At 35.8% G+C, this 18,356-nt stretch overlaps 1 pseudogene; it reads right to left on the reverse strand.

The window, feature by feature from the left end:
- Nucleotides 1–11,000: 11,000 nt before the first annotated feature.
- The window catches only part of LOC109105232, a 62,780-nt pseudogene continuing 55,424 nt past the window's right edge, over nucleotides 11,001–18,356 (reverse strand).

The raw sequence follows: 18,356 nt of genomic DNA on the forward strand, positions 1-18,356 counted from the left end.
ACAATATAGCCTCAGAGTCCATGGCATTTTGGTAGGGATCCCGATTCATCTGACATTACCGATGTGATGTGAGAGTGACCGACTGAAAGGGAATGGTCTCAGTTACGTAGTGTAACCCTCGTTTACATAAAGGAGGGAAACGAGATGTCATGTCCCATTGACATGCCACATACATAACCGAGACGTTTTAACAAAGATAACGTTTAGAGAACATTATTAAATAACAGATAACTTTGTTTTCAAACTTCATTTGAGAGAACCTTGCTAGAACGTTCTGAGAATATTCCATGTTAGCTGGGATCCATTGTGTTATTCCGTCATATGCACCTGTTTCCCAAAAATCAGAAATATTCAGAGTTAAAAATATCACATTATAAATGAAATATTCAGTGCGTCAATGAAAAGCACAGTTTTTAACAACACTGGAGCTGCATCTGTCTCCATGCATTGCCTTTCTTCAACAATACAGATAAAAATGTAATGCATGAGTCAGTCTTTTTTCAAACGGCTGTTGGCTTGAAAGGAGATATGCAAACACACATTAGGAAAGACGCAACCGTGGGATGTGTGTGGTGTTCTCGCTTCAAACAGATGTGCCGAGACACATAGAACACATTCTCATCCTCCCCTCTTAACACAACCTAGATTTGAAGAGCTCATCTGGACAATTTGAATGCAAATGATGCATCTTTTTTTCTTCTGATATTTATTATTTATCTCCGCATTTGCAGGTCTGTATTAAAAATCTTAGTGTGAGGAGTGAAAAATTACATGAGCTTAAGCAACAATGATTATTCTGAGAGGCTGTGACTGTGTAAGTTGACACTGTTATTATTATTATGTTTGTATTAAGGCCCACTTCGACTCCTTTGTTACTTCAAATAGACTTTTAGGCAGGGGTAGCGCCATATTTACTATTTGACAGCCTGTGAGGGCGAACCGAAAACAGTGTGGTCAGTGGATCGTTTTGCTGTTGCTGTTTAATAGCCGATTGTTTGACTGATTGAAACATCTTCGCGAATTTAAAGAGACAAGAAGGCTGTAAAAAGTTTTTGAAAGTTGTGAGTTGTGATTATTTACATATGTTTCTAGAACCTTCCCATACCCGCGCAACATACTGTTGGTCCAGATCCGGCTCACATCTGGCCCATGTGAAATCCATGCGGGCCAGATGTGGGCCGGATTCGGGCCGACACTGGTTGCTGTCAGGGTTTATACAGTGTGAGCCATTGCAAATAAGATGGAAAGTCAATCCCGCCTTGTCTTTATCTGCGTTAGATTCAATATGGTGTCTTACCTGACTACCCCTGAACATTTTTTTTTTAAACAAAACATTCTCACACTGATAACCCTCCTTTAATTGCAATGGTAATTTTGCCCTCGTTAGTGGATATTGCATTAATCCTAAATTCTCTATGGCCCTAAAACGTAACTAGATGTGAAAGGCATTTATACCTTTATGTGTTATCTCAAAACCATGTTAAAGATGTTGCTTTTATTTGAATCTTTAAAAATCAGATCTCCCAGGTGCTAAAAATAGACCAGCATTCACCTTGGCAATTTAAACCACTACTTGAGCAAATCATCCTAGCCAAAAACTACTGGAAAAGCCCAATTTAACTGAGCTTTGTGAAATTTTCAAAAATTATAGTTTCATTCTCGTGGCGTTAAAGCCAAGTAATTGCCACACATTTTCTTTGCCATTATTTTCATTAGGTTGCCTTGATATAGAGCGCGGAAACAGTAGCCTTTCCGTTTCACTTATTTTTTCCATTAAATCAACAAATTAAAATGGCAGGGTGCTGATCAGTTCAAGCCATTGGTTAAAGCTACAAATCTGGTTAAATGGAACTTTAATGTGGTCTATTAAACAAGCGGTAGAAAACCATAGCAGCACTAATTTGCTCGCCAGCTAATGGGCAAAAAGCATTCTGTTGATGGGTCATGGAGATCCATCTCACAGAGTCGCTCAATCCCCAAAAGCATTCGATAAACAAATTTAGCCAAGCCAAAAGAAAAAAGACACAAGGAAGGCAATCATTTATTTGAAGCGCAGGTGCATTCGCCAGAAAGGCCACAGATAGCGGCGATAGCTACACAAAAACGTTTTGAGAGCCTTTTTAAAAGCAGATGGGTGGATCTGATTTATGCTGCTGACATCTTAAACCGTCAGGCATCTATCACATCCGTGGAAATGACTGTTCTATTTGTGAGCACCAGCTGACGCACAAAGAAAACAATCTGTTTAGGGCGGCTCTCGCTGGGTGTATGGCGGCCGCCGCTGGTGCTCGTTTCTGTGGATTAATGAGAAAGAGTTTGCAGTTATAGTTATAGTGAGTGACGGTTTCTCACTTTGTCATAGTGCTGCATTACAGAGGATGAAAATAGTCTACATAGAAAAAAAACAAAGAAGAGAAAAAACTGTGTAAGAAATTACTTATCTCAAACTGTTACTTTGTTTAAGCAGCAGTTCAGTTCTTTTAGTCATGTGACTTTCTTTCTTTTTGTGGGCAACAAAAAGATGGTTTTTGCAGAATGGCAGAGACTTACAATAAAAGTGGATCGTGAACTATCAGCTTAAAATCATTTGTGCTTTATATTCAAATCTTTGCCTTGACACAATTTTTGTAAAACTGGAGCCATAATTGGTAAGAATGGTAAAAAAACAACAACAACTTTTCTTTTTCATTTCATTTTAAAATATATGTGAATATAAAGTTATTTATATCTACAGTTATTTTAGTTGTTATTTTTATTTATGACTGTTCTACTGTGTTGACTTGACTTCACTTGACATATCATTATTTATGAGCTTTAAGTCCTTAAATTTGGATTTGTTGCTTGGCCTATTCAGAGTCTGAAATCTCATCTTTAACTCCCTCCTCATGGTGACATTTTCAAAAATGTCACAAGTGAGAATCATATGAAGTCTCTACAGTAGTGTGAGCAAACCAAAGCCACACTGCAATAACAGCAGAAGCTTATTTTCCTTCTCAAGGGTAAAAAGAATCTCCACAAGCACACTTACATAATTGCTTTTTTTGACCTATATGACCTTGTGAAATACACAACAATCACACATTCCTCTAAAAGAAGGACAGATCTTGAAATCCTTAATGCCAGCAGCACATTTGCTAGTAAAGATTTGATTCTTATAAGGGCAATCCTCAAGGGCTTCTAACAGAGTCTCAGTCAACAAGTTCAAAGCACTACTTGTTTAGCGTACCTGACTTTGGCAAAAAAAGCGTTGATATTAAGATTCTCTTTAAGGGATTTTTGTAGATGTGAAGTCATATTAATGCCCTGCAGTTTTAAACAGCCATTGACAGATTTAGCAGCAGCAGTGTGAATTTGGCCTTTGACGTTAACATTTACAATGTAGGCGTACTGATTATGTTTCATGCTGAAAAAAAATATTTAGTTGAGGCTTAAAATAAACTGTAAAATGTGCAGCTTTGACAATGTCCATGCATAAATTCTCTCTAGCCTAAATGGAAGTGTCATAATCCTTGGTGTTGATAGACAGGAGTTCCATCTTTCACTGGTCATCGGGCCCTCCCTCTACTGACTGATGAAGGATGAACGACCTCTTCCTCTTTTCCTCCTCACCCCATTTTTAGAACTCCATTTAAAGGTTATTCTTTAATCAGTCCAGAAATGAACCGTCTGGTGCTGCTCAAGAAAACTGTGGCCTGTCAGAACCGAGACCTCATCTGGATTCCCCTGCCCTCAATTTTATGTGTGATGCCGGTCACGTATGAAAAACCCAGGATGCCTTGTTCTGCAATCTGGTTTGACAACCAATACAACAGGTTGGGCTTTAAAAATACTAGTTTTAAAATCTCATAAAAGGGATGAACAAAAGGTGAATCTGACTAAATGAAACAAATGTCACATACACACACACACACACACACAGAAACAGAAACAGTTTTATTATATTAATTATATTATATTATATTATATATTATGCTGATTCTAAGAAATTTAAATGAATGCATTTTGAAAATATGATTAAATATGCATTCATAAATGCATGGAAATTTAATATGTAATTCAAACACATAAATCTTAAAATTATTTTTAAGTTTGTTGTTTTAAGATCCATATTTTTCTTGCATTTATGGTAATGAGAATTTTTAGGGGGAAAAATTGCATGATTTGCCACAAATAGTGCAAAAAATTGCATTGCAATGAAAAAAAAAAAAGAGAAAAAAATTATTAATGGTGGTAATAATGGTTTGTTTTGTTTTTTGTTGAAGAATGAATTTTTTTTTTTTTTTTATTATGATCCAGACAAAGTTCTTGACAGGTTTCAGATTTTGTATGCTGTGCTCTGGACAAAGACTGTGCACTTTATTAACTGATGTCAAGACAAAGGAATTAAATAAATAAACCCAGACTCATTCCTAACCTAACTGGAGGCACTGGCTTAAAAAATCGTTGGTCATTTTACTTCCTGGCCTCAGTGTCTCGTTGCTAATGAGAATTATCTCATGATGGATTTGATGGTGGATCTCAGATCTTCGGAGTAGATGAGAGTTAAGCTTCAGTGCAGAAAAGAGAATCCTCCTCGACTAAAATCACTCTGAATGGGGAGGTTAGCTGAAGTATTGTTGTGTCACGCTCATAGGATTTTACTCCTCTGACCCAGCCAAAAAAGTCTTGGAGGGAAATCTCATCTGATGGTGTAATTCCATGAGCCCATGTTCTGAAGTGTATGCTCTTGTCTTAAAGGAATTATTCACCCAAAAATGAACATTTGCTGAAAATGTACTCGCTCTCCCATTATGGACTAGACTTTTGTCCAGAAGTGACTGTTTGAATTTTAAAATGCCTGATTGATAGATTTATTTAATATAAACAAGCCGCTTTTCACTTCACAAAACATTAATTGATGGACTGCAGTTGTGTGGATTACATGTGTGATGTTTTTATCAGCTGTTTGGACTCTCATTCTGACGGCACCCATCCACTGCAGAGAATCCATTAGTGAGCAACTGATGTAATGCTACATTTCTGTTCCCATGAAGAAACAAACTCTACATTTCAGATGGCCTAAGAATGAGTACTTTTTTTTATTAGCAAATTTAAATTTTTGGGCAAACTTTTCATGTACTGTTCTAAAGTTGTTTGGATAAAAGTTTCTGGTAAATGCATAAGGTAACACTTTATTTTAAGGACCAAATTATAGCTATTAATTAATAGTGAACATGGTCCCTGTTCCATTCATGAATGTAAATGTTACAATTATCCTAAAACTTTGCAGTTTAAAACTGAAATTCACAGATTGCTTTCTTTTTTTTTTTTCTATGGATAGCAAAATCTAATTAGTTTTAAAGGGAAGGGAAAGAAAACACTACTTACATCTTTTGCTATTGAAGCATCTAGTCATACTATACAGTATTTTACAAGATAGTTGATGTGGTAACATTTTAGATTAGGGAACACATATTCGCTATTGACTAAGAGTTTTCCCTCAATAAACTCCTAATTTGCTGCTTATTAATAGTTAGTAAGGTAGTTGTTAAGATGATGTCACACAGTTTTGCCCAAGATCTTATTATGGCCATTATGCAACCTGGCACAAAACAATGACAAATACCAGCAAAAGAATGTACAGCAGCATGTGTTTTAGCCACACTGAACACTGGAAAATGCCCTAAAAGAGATATAAATAAAAGATTCCAACACAAATATATTTGTTATAGTTGTTTATTTAGCAAGAAGCTGTTGAAAGAGTAAGTAGAATGAGGTGTTTGAAAGAGAAAGTACCAATATTTTGAAAATGAGTCCCAGGCAGTTAAAGGACTAAGCGGTTCAGTTGTTGGTCATGTGCCTCAATTCACATTTACATTATAGGACACAACATATTCATTATATAACAGACATTAGTGAGAACTTAGCCGGCCTTGGTGATTCATTTCTAAAGACATACAACTTATTGATTCTTCCTCACATTTTCAATTAAAGGAATACTTTAGTTCACCCGAAGTGAAAATGCTGTCATTTACTCACCGTCATGTTGTTCCAAACCTGTATGCTAGTATTTTGCCTGAAGAGAACAAAAGAAGAATTTCTGAAAGATCTTCATGCAGCTTCATAATAATCATGTCTGTAAATCTCCAAAAAACACACACAAAAAATAACGGCATACGGGTTTAAAGCAACATGTAAGTGGGATAAATTGGACCAAAATGTAATTTTTGAATGCAATGTTCCTTTAAATAATAATGCTATCATTAAAAGCTAATTGACAGATCAGTTGTAGCACCTATCAAGAAAAAAATCACCTACAATATTCAAACATTCTGTTCAAAACATCCCATCTGAGAACCACTAGCACATGAATGTTTCATTCAGGATGTATTTGCATCGCCTTTCAGCAGGACAATGACAGAGAGCTATACATTCTGTGTGTGGAAAGCTCTTTCCATGCCACGAAGTTTACATGTTCACCTCTTCTTTTTTTATTGCTCATACAGTTTATGTATAACAAAGATGCAACCATCATTTAATACAATCAAAGCAATGTGGAAATTAAAGCATAATTTTCAAACTATATTATAATCACACAGAAAAAAAGATTTAATATGATAGCATATCAAATAATACTGGTAAATAAACAGAATAAATTAATATGCATATATTTCAATAAATATATTGTTAAATTGTTGGCGCCAATAGCCTTGTGGTTAGTGCGCCGACATATACTGCACAACTGCGCTGACGGCGACCCGGGTTCGAGTCCCGGCTCGTGGTCCTTTGCCGATCTCGCTCCCCTCTCTCATAAACTCTCTTTATCTATTAAACAATTTACTGTTTACTGTATACTGTACTTTGTAATTTAGGCATATAAAGGAATGAACATAAGATAATTATTTAATTTTTTTGTTTATTGTTTTTTAGCTAAAAATACTAAGAAACATATATGGACACTTTAATAAGAACACAAACATATTAGAAAAGTATATATATAAAACAACAACGTATATCATTCTGAAACAATTTGATCATTTTCTAACCAAAATTGCTGCAGCATGCTTAAATGAAAATTATACATCTTTCCCTTAAAATAAATAACTTAATAGATTGCCTGAAAACTCTGCAATGCTTATTTTTCTGTGTATAAAACTGTACAAACAGACAACATAAAACAGGTTCATGGTAAATCACACACAAGTGTACAACAACACCTACATAAACAAATATTCCTTACATATATACAAAAAATATGTTATCTACTCTGTGATAGGCAATTGAAATTTGCAGAATTCAGAGTCAGTGACATTTATATGAAGTTACAGTATCATATTTTGTAACACACTGAATTTTAAGAATATTTAGCTTCATTTTAGAGGGTAAACTATTGTAGTAAACATGCATAGGCAATTAGTTGATGCAGTTGGTTTATTTTGTTCCCGGTATTTTGTTATTGTATGTATGATTGTAATAACAGTAAAGCACAATGGCAAAATGAGGAAATTATTGAACATGAAATCATCATGATTATACACACATAAAGTGGTGTGAAAAAGTGTTGGCCCCTTCCTGATTTCTTATTTTTTGCATGTTTGTCACACTTTAATGTTTCAGATCATTAAAAAAATTTAACTATTAGTCAAAGATAGCACAAGTAAACACAACATTGAAGGTTTTTATTATTAAGGGAAAACAAAATCCAAAACTACATGGCCCTATGTGAAGAAGTGTTTGGCCCCTGTTAAAACTGTGGTTTATCACACCTGAGTTCAATTTCTCTAGCCACACCCAGATCTGATTACTGCCACAGCTGTTCGCAATCAAGAAATCTCTTAAATAGGGCCTGCCTGACAAAGTGAAGTAGACCAAAGATCCTCAAAAGCTAGACATCATGCCGAGAGCAAAAGAAATTCAGAATGAGAAAGAAAGTAATTGAGATCTATCAGTCTGGAAAAGGTTATAAAGTCATTTCTAAAGCTTTGGGACTCCAGCGAACCACAGTGAGAGACATTATTCAAAAACATGGAAGAGTGGAGAACCTTCCCAGGAGTGTCCAGCCGACCAAAATTACCCCAAGAGCACAGCGACGACTCATCCAAGAGGTCAGAAAAGACCCCACAACAACATCCAAAGAACTGCAGGCCTGACTTGCCTCAGTTAAGGTCAGTGTTGCTGAGCAAAAAGAACATAAAGGCTTGTCTCAGTTTTGACAGAAAACATCTTGATGATCCCCAAGACTTTTGGGAAAATACTCTGTGGACTGACGAGACAAAAGTTGAACTTTTTGGAAGGTGTGTGTCCCATTACGTCTGGTGTAAAAGTAACACTGCGTTTCAGAAAAAGAACATCATACCAACAGTAAAATATGATGGTGGTAGTGTGATGGTCTGGGGCTGTTTTGCTGCTTCAGGACCTGGAAGACTTGCTGTGATAAATGGTACCATGAATTCTGCTGTTTACCAAAAAATCTTGAAGGAGAATGTCCGGCCATCTGTTCTTTGGAGTGGCCTAGTCAAAGTCCTGACTTGAATCCTATTGAGATCCTGTGGCTTGACCTTAAAAAGGCGGTTCATGCTCGAAAACCCTCCAAGGAAGTCGTGGCCTAGTGGTTAGAGAGTTTGACTCCTAACCCTAAGGTTGTGGTTTCAAGTCTTATGCCGGCAATACCACGACTGAGGTGGTCTTGAGCAAGGCACCAAGGCATGCTCCCCGGGTGCCGCAGCATAAATGGCTGCCCACTGCTCCGGGTGTGTGTTCACGTTGTGTGTGTGTTCACTGCTGTGTGTGTGCACTTTGGATGGGTTAAATGCAGAGCACGAATTCTGAGTATGGGTCACCATACTTGGCTCTATGTCCCTTCACATTCAGTGTTGCTGAATTATAACAATTCTGCATAGATGAGTGGACCAACATTCCTCCACAGCGCTGAAACAGACTCATTGCAAGTTATTGCAAACACTTGATTGCAGTTGTTGCTGCTAAGGGTGGCCCAACCAGTTATTAAGTTTTGGGGGGTAAACACTTTTTCACACAGGGCAATGTAGTTTTGGATTTTGTTTTCCCTTAATTTAAATTTATTTAAAAACTGCATGTTGTGTTTACTTGTGTTATCTTTTACTAATATTTAAATTAGTTTGATGATCTGAAACATTAAAGTGTGACAAACATGAGAAATCAGGAAGGGGGCCAACACTTTTTAAAAGATAACTTTTTCACAGCACTGTATATTATATATATATATATATATATACCTATATATATATATATATATATATATATATTGTATAATTTATGGTATGTTTGTGGTTTTGTTTTTGAAGTTGGAATTTAGAGTATGTATGTATATTTTTAATTTTATTATTTTTTTTTTTTCATTTTAGAACGTATTGTTTAAAGTAGCTCCCCGTCTGACATTAGTTGAAAAACGAATAGCCCTGCCCGTGTCAGGCTGCTTAAAGTTCTTAAGGTGCCACAAAGCCACAGTGTTTTCACTCTTTAAGAAGGCAATATACAGATGTCTTATAACTGTGTTATCACATTACACCTGGAGAAGGAGTACAGTATAAAAAAATGATGCACTTCATCTTTGATGGAAGGGTGTGAGGAAAGCTCAACTTGCTGTTGTATTTATAGTGGGTTTCTTATTACGTAATTTAAGAAAAATGAAAAAAAAAAAAACAATAAAAGAAAAGAAAACAATGCCTAGAAAATAGTGCATTTGTGAACAATCATGAAGCACCAAGTCCAGTTACATTTAAAGTTTTATGGAATGAAATTTACTTTCTTAAGACTAATTCTTAAAGTAAGAGTACACAAACAATGAAAATGTCCCTGAAATATTTTCACCCTCAGGCCACCCAAGATGTGGATTTGTTTGTTTGTTTCTTTATCGGAGCAGATTGGGAGAAATTTAGCATTACATCACCAATGGATCGTCTGCAGTGAATGGGTGCCGTCATTATGAGAGTCCAAACAACTGATAAAAACATGACAATAATCTACAAATCATGTAATCCACAAACGGTATGTTTGTAAAAAACAAATCTATCATTAAAATAATACACTTCTTCGGTGAAAAAGTCGTCTCATCTACAGTCTACAAAAGCAAAAAGAATCCAAATGTTATGGTTTAAAGTTAAAACACATTAATGATGGATTTGTTTCTTGGAAACTCAAAGCTTTTCACTTCATAAAACATTAATTGATGGACTGGAGTGGTGTGGATTATTTGTGGATTACTGTGATGTTTTTATCAGCTGTTTGGACTCTCATTCTGACGGCACCCACTCACTGCAGAGGATCCATTGATGAGCAACTGATGTAATGCTACCAAATATGTTCTGATGAAGAAACAAAGTAATCTACATCTTGGATGACCTGAGTAAATTTTCAGCAAATTAAAATTTTTGGGTGAGCAATTCCTTTAAGACTATAATGTGTATTCCTAATTCCTTATCTATCAAAATATTACAATTTGCTCCAGTTCTGGAGGGGAAAAAAAAGAGTAAACCATGCCATATTACTTCCATAATTTTTCCTATTTTAATCAAAAATAGGACACATTATTGAAGCTGGAGGGGAAAAAAAAGAGTAAACCATGCCATATTACTTCCCAGGTTGAATGAGCTTCTCACACAACCCTGATACAAGCTGCTGCATTACAGACCTTTATAAAGCGGTGCAGAGTCAAAAATCTGACAGTAAACGGATCTTCCAAAATGCTGTTAAAGGAACATTCCTGGTTCAATAGAAAAAAAATAAAATCACATACAGTAAAGATACAGTGATGTGTGTAAACGGTTGATTTCATATGTTTGGGGCCCAGCACAAAATATCAGACCATGAGCATAAAAGAGCTTGGTCTTATAAAAAATAGTAAAGTTAGAGTGATGTGTGTTGGTGTTTTATTTAATAGTAATAAATTTTTTTATATATGTGATGGATATATATATATATATATATATATATATATATATATATATATATATATATATATATATATAAAAAACTTAAACTTAAAAACAAACACATCACAAAAAGTTTAACTTTTATAAGATAAATAAATAAATAAATAAATAAGAATCACTATAATTTGCTAATCTATATCACAGATAGAGGTCCAAAGTCAGATTCTCACAGAGCGAAACACATCAAACCAAACATAACATGTCATTTTTACTACGTACAGTACATATGTACAAAGGCAAATGTCATTTCAAAAGCACTGCTGAAAAAGCTGTAGAAAAGAGCGATAGAGAGAGAGATAGAAAGGCATCTTGCAACAATCCATGACACGTCTGTGTGGAGCAGATGGGAAAGAGCGTCGGAGCGTGATTATATTCAGTCCCTGGGTGGTTTTGGCCTAGTCTTTAGTCCTGCTTAAAGGAACCCATCACATCCCTGGACATCGTCTAATAAGAGGGCATCATGTCTTTGATCACGGGTTCTCTGTTCAAATATGTTGCCCAGTAAACCAGGTTGAATGTCCCGAAGAGAACTGGGAACATGATACGGGACATGCGGTCGATTTTACTCACACTGTTGAAGGTTTTCTTCGCCTCGGCTGGTTTCCCATCAGCTTTGACCTTACCCTGTTCAGCTATGCTTCCCTTGGCGATGGTGGGGAGGACGGTGTCCTTGGTGATGTTGGGGGCATAGTTCGCCACGGCGACGGCATAGGCGTTGTTCTTCTTGATGACTGAAGCTTTCTCCTTCTTCTGTAGGAAAAGTGAGAGTTTGTCACTTTTAAAGATGAATACATTTGACTGTCCTGTGTGGAGTGTTTAATGCAATTCTGTTGAAACAATTTGATTATGAAAGCGAGCGAATACCATAATATATATGCAAGTATTGGGACAGGGGGGTTGGGGGGGGGGTGTTGCTGTGGAGTAAACAGCTACACTGCAATAGTAATTTGTTTTTTTATTTATTATTTTTTTTCTTGTTCTCCAGTACAAAATATCTAAACATTCTTAAATCAAAATATATTTACTTGAGAAACACAAATACTTAAAATATTAAGTACGTTTTCTGTCCACAAATGTACACAAACTTAGAAATTAAGTTTTGGCTGAAATCTACTAAAAAATGTACCAATGGGATAAGAAAATGTTTTTGTTTTCATTCATTCATTCATTCATATATTCATTCATTCATTCATTCACTCATTCATTTTTTTTCTGCCATTAGCAGATATTTTTTATTGTTTTAAGCAAAACCCGCGCCACAAGATGCGCTGTTTCTACGTGTATTTAGCTTTGATTTGAAAAAAAACAGCGCAGTCTTGTGGCGCGGATGACACAGAAGAGCATACACAGCATACGGTGATATGGAGAGACACAGAGGAGACTGTTGACAAATGAATTATTGAATAAAGTCATTATTTTTGATTTCTTCATTTACAAAAAGTGTTCCTGTCGCTTCATATAACCCAGATTGCACGTCTGATGGCAGATGGAGTATTCTGACGATGACTTTTATACCTTTTATGGACCTTGACAGTGTTATTTATTTGGCAGTCTATGGGGCAGTCTCAATCCTTCAGGTTTTCATCCAAAACATCTTAAATTCTGTTCCGAAGACGAACAAAGCTTTTACAGGTTTGGAACGACATGGGGTAAGTGATTAATGACAAAATTTTCATTTTGGGGTGGAGTACCCCTTTAAAGGTAATTATGTCTGTTTTCTTTAAGTGCAACAAAGCAGGAAAAATTAAATGTAAAAAATGTATGCCGTTCTTAGGGACTAAGGACTAAACTAAAATATATGTCAATATATGTATGTGTGTATGTACTGTATATACTGTACATATATACTATAAATAATACTACAATAACACTGTGAAGGATTATGGATAGTTTAATTCTTCACTGTGTATTCTGCAATTAAACAAGATTTATGAATGTCAACCTATATTTCCATTTGCAGCCTGTAATTCGACAAATTTCTGCGTGAAACAGGATATACAATAAGAAAAAAAAGTAGGATGTGAAAAGTGGGTGTTAACCACCAGAATAAAGCTTTATTGAATGAGAGTTTGCATTGCCAAAACAATGCCAAATAGCTACTGTATGTCTGCTCTTAGTTAACATTCTCTATTAGCTTACAGTGTAAGTGATTTAAAGACGATGATTGGCTACTGTCCACACTGACAGTATTCAATCTGCTCCAGTCTACTGTTGTACAAACAGGACAATCTCAGTCTCAAATACGGATGTCAATCCCAAACAGTGTGGGAATGCAGTCTATGTGTCTTATACATCATCCACTTGCCAGAGAAAACCACACAACCTGTAAAACATGAGCGGTATTATGATGAGGAGTTGATGGGACAACTGGAGCTGTCGAGGATGAGCAGACTCATGATGAAGAATGGGAGGAAGATTCATAATTCAATAAGTTCTTGTCAAAACAGCAGCAAGAAAAAAATTAAGTTGTGCCGGTGCCGATCATACACAGAAAAACAACAAGATCCCACACACGACAAACAGTCATTAATAACAACTTTCTCTCTCCATTAGCGTGCACACACTCACACACACAGACAGATGCAATTCACACAGATAGACCTGGGTTATATAGGTTAAATACAGGTTATATATGTCATTAGCATTAATTTGAATTCATTTATTAATTAATTTAAATACTTTGGTATTCATTTGTTGCTTGTTTGTTTTGTCATGCTTTTTATGAAAGTTAATGGACAAACAGAAAGCAATATTAATATTAAAGTATATTAAATTAATTAAAATAAAAATATTAAAGTCTTTATTTTTGTATCTTCCATTTTCATTTTAGTTAAAGTTTTAGTAATTTTGTTGTTTTGGTAATTTTCAATTTTTTTTGTTATATGTCTATATAGATTTACACATTTTTATTTCAGTTTTAGATTTAGTTATTTCAGTACATAAAATTAAAATGAAAATGTTTCCTTGGCAACTTCCTAAAAAATATGTTTTTACACACACACACACATTTTTAAAATGAAAATGTTTCACACACACACACACACACACACACACACACACACACACACACACACACACACACACACACACTGTTTCATTGGAATATTCCTTAATGTTTATTTTATTTAAATTTAATTATTTATTATTTTTACTTTAGTTAACTATAACAATCCTAACACACCACTACCATACATAAGATTTTTCACGACTCTAATTCTAATAATTCTAATTATTTTTTCTCTCCCCCCACCCCACACGCATCCTGTTTCACACAGAAGCATGTCACATCATTAAAGTAAAAAGGGTTGTAAATGCCATTTCATACTGATTTTAAAGTGAAAGTCCTGCCCCGACTGATACGAGATGACGCAGCAGTGAAGCATAAATGATTCGCGCAGGTGAATGTGAATGCATTAAGCGTTCAGTCTGTTTCTCCAGCTGGGTTATCAGCACATGCCTGCAGGCCCTGCTCTCATTCCCAGTGTTTCAAACCGCCACAGACAGACCTCCACCTCCACCTCCACCTCCCCCTCATCCCGTGAGCAGCACCTCTCTCTGATGTGCTGATGAATGCGCCACTGGAAACAGCGCTGTGGTAATTTAAGAGACTGACAGGAACTAGTAATGCATCAGTCTAAACACATGATGGTTAGTATGAGAGGGGTGTTTGATACACTGTCAGCTCAAACATCACTGAAATTCAGAACTTAATGTATGATCACTGGAAATGAGTTTGACAGGCTGCTACTCCTTAGAAGTCACTACCTTGGATACCCTGAATGAAATCAGTGAAGATCTCCTAAAGGTTTTGGTCGGGCTGAGATTCAGATTAGTGTGCAATACAAAGTTTGATAGCATTTAAAACCATCAAGATAACATGTCTTCTGTAGCTGTGCATGTTAAAATGACACTGAAAGTGTGAACACATAATGTCAAACAGCCTTCAGTGAAACAAATGAAATGGCACTTAAAATCTAACAGAGCATATGTCATGCTTAAATCATTTATTTATATGTTCTTTTAGAAAATGTATGTGGCAGATGCTGAGTAAACAAGTGAGACACAATGTGTATATGTGAAGTGAGTTTTCTATGAAAAAATAAGCCAAAAATCAAAAGAAAAAAATATATTTTTTAAAAATATATAATAAATATTATTTATTTAGCAATAAATAAATAAAAAGCAAGCCTATTTTAGCCATTTAAACACACACACACACACGGACACACACACACGGACACACACGGACACACACACACAGACACACACAGACACACACAGACACACACACACACACACACACACACACCACACACACCACACACACACACACACACACACACACATATTATATTGTGATACTTTAATCACAATTATGCAACATTTATGCCAAAATCATGCTAAATTTAAAAAACAGGTTTTATTGGCATTATGGTAGTGAGAACGAGATTAATTTGCATTATGGCAATGAGAAATTAAACATTTTTTGTATTTCTTTCTTTTGGAGTGAAAACATGACATTATCTTGACAGGTAATGAAAGACTGATTAGATCTATTTCAAGTGCATCAGATTTAGACACCAAAAATGGACATAGTTCCTGTGACCAACAGAGGAAGAAAGTGCCAAAATCTGCATAAACATGCCAATTCTACAGGCTGTCATTTCTGATTGGCTGACTGACCTTTGGTGGGAAGAATGTGATTTGTGGAAATTTGAAGACTCATGAATAAGCAATGATCTTGTGCTACAGCGTCTGACTATAGGGGAAGGAAGAGACCCTATGAAACCGATATTAATCAATCTCAGATAATGAGAATAAGACTCCAGATGGGATTCTGTGGATGTGATGACGATAAGTCTGTCAGAAAGACAGGTTGACAGTAAATTTCAGGGTTGGCTTCACTGGATTACAAAAATTAGCTCAATCACTAAAATCAAATAATCATTAAAATCATTTGACTGGAAAATAGCATATAATGCTTTGCTTGGGCTTAATTTTAACTGACAGTGCCATCATAAATCTTTTCTGCAAATAAATGTCAGGTATATGCCGGTCTTGGATCATCTTTCTCTCATTATCGGTTTATAAATGAGTTTTTAAATATCAAAATCAAAAGATTAACTATTAAACTTTGGGGTGTAACTTTTACCACACTGTTTGTACATGAACATAAATTTCAGACATGATATTTCCCACCATATCTGCACCATGAACCATATCTAGACCATAAAATCATAGAGATTTTTGACCCCAACAGTAAGCAACCATCTAACACCCAAGCAACAGCTAAAACATGTCAGCAACCACACAGAAATGCCCTAGCAACACCTAGAACTCATTAGCAATCCATAGCAACACCTAAAATGTTAACAACCACATAGCAATGCCTAGCAACACCTAGAACCCATTAGCAATCCATAGCAATGCCTAGAACATGTTATGAACCACATAGCAACACTCTAGCAACACAATAGAACTCATTAGCAGTCCACATCAACACCTACAACATGTTATCAGCCACATAGCAATGCCCTAGCAACACCAAGAACTCATTAGCAAGCTATAGCAACAGGTTGCTAACATGGTAGTAACCCACACAGCAATGCCATAGCAACACCTAAAACTTGTTAACAACCCTATAGCAACAGTTAGAATGTTAGCAATCACATTGCAACGTCCTAGCAACACCTAGAACTCATTAGCAACACATAGCAACACCTACTGTAGAAATGCTTTAACAACCTCCCACAGCAAAACATGGCACAGTGGCAGTGAGTTTTACACAATAAATCACCACTCACATTTTCTTTACAAACTATAAACAAATACATTTTCTTCTGTAATCAATCAGTTTAGATTGTTTGCATGAATAATTGCTAATGAATCTGTTCTTATAAGATCAAGATGAGTAACCTGTGTAATCTGATCCTGACTCTGAAGATAAAAATCTGCAGTGCTCCATGATAAGATCACAAAGGACTAATGTGTGGTTATCTCATCCTGACCTGCAGCAGAAATACAGCGAGCTGCATGTATCATAGATGGCGTATGATTCTATCAGCATGGCTTTACAGTCAGGATATTAGGGAACTGTTGGAGAAGAAATTACTTTACATAAAAAGACACAATGAAGTGCTGTTGTTCAGCATATAAAATCAACCCCCATCTATTTTAAAAGGGTAAAGCATAATGAGACACATATTGCTTGGTGCCCTAATCAAAATGAGAAATATATTGGAAATGCAATAATAAAACATCAAATATAAAAAGAAAATAATGGACGATTTATATACACATTCATTTAGGTTTCAGCTTTGTCTCAGATGTTTCTCGTAAAAGAATTTGACAAGAAATATTTCATATGGAATTCATATCGAGATCTCATACATGTGCGATTAATCTGGCCTGTTTCTCAGGAGGAAACATCTGGAGACCAGGCAATTCAGTAAAAGTCTCTGTTTAAAACACTGTAAAGCCAGACATATTAAATAATTGTCCAAAGAAAACAACTTTTTTTTGAAACCATTTATTGAATATTTTGACAAAAATCTAAAAAGAAATATAAGTTGTTTTTTTTAGGAGCTCTTGATACTGGAAAAGTTCATTTATTTCAGTAATTCAACTCAAATTGTGAAACTCATGTATTAATTAAATTCAGTGCACACAGACTGAAGTAGTTTAAGTCTTTGGTTAATTTAATTGTGATGATTTTGGCTCACATTTAACAAAAACCCACCAATTAACTGTCTCAACAAATTAGAATACTTCATAAGACCAATAAAAAAAAAAAAAATTGTGAATTGTTGGCAAAATGTATAGTATGTTTATTTACTGTTCATGTACTCAATACTTGGTAGGAGCTCCTTTTTGCTTTAATTACTGCCTCAATTCGGCGTGGCATGGAGGTGATCAGTCTGTGGCACTGCTGAGGTGGTGTGGAAGCCCAGGTTTCTTTGACAGTGGCCTTCAGCTCATCTGCATTTTTTGGTCTCTTGTTTCTCATTTTCCTCTTGACGTTCTTTGAATAGATTCTCTCTGAGGTTCAGGTCTGGTGAGTTTGCTTGAGAGTCAAGCACACCAACACCACGGTCATTTAACCAACTTTTGGTGCTTTTGGCAGTGTGGACAGGTGCCAAATCCTGCTGACAAATGAAATCAGCATCTTCAAAAAGCTGGTCAGCAGAAGGAAGCTTGAAGTGCTCGACCCTTCCTCCAGACACTAGGACCTTGGTTTCCAAATGAAATACAAAACTTGCTTTCATCTGAAAAGAGGACTTTGGACCACTGGGCAACAGTCCAGTTCTTCTTCTCCTTAGCCCAAGTAAGACACCTATGATGTTGTCTGTGGTTCAGGAGTGGCTTAGCAAGAGGAATATGACAACTGTAGCTAAATTCCTTGACACG

This window comes from Cyprinus carpio, chromosome A14, assembly GCF_018340385.1.
Source record: "Cyprinus carpio isolate SPL01 chromosome A14, ASM1834038v1, whole genome shotgun sequence".
NCBI lineage: Eukaryota > Metazoa > Chordata > Actinopteri > Cypriniformes > Cyprinidae > Cyprinus > Cyprinus carpio.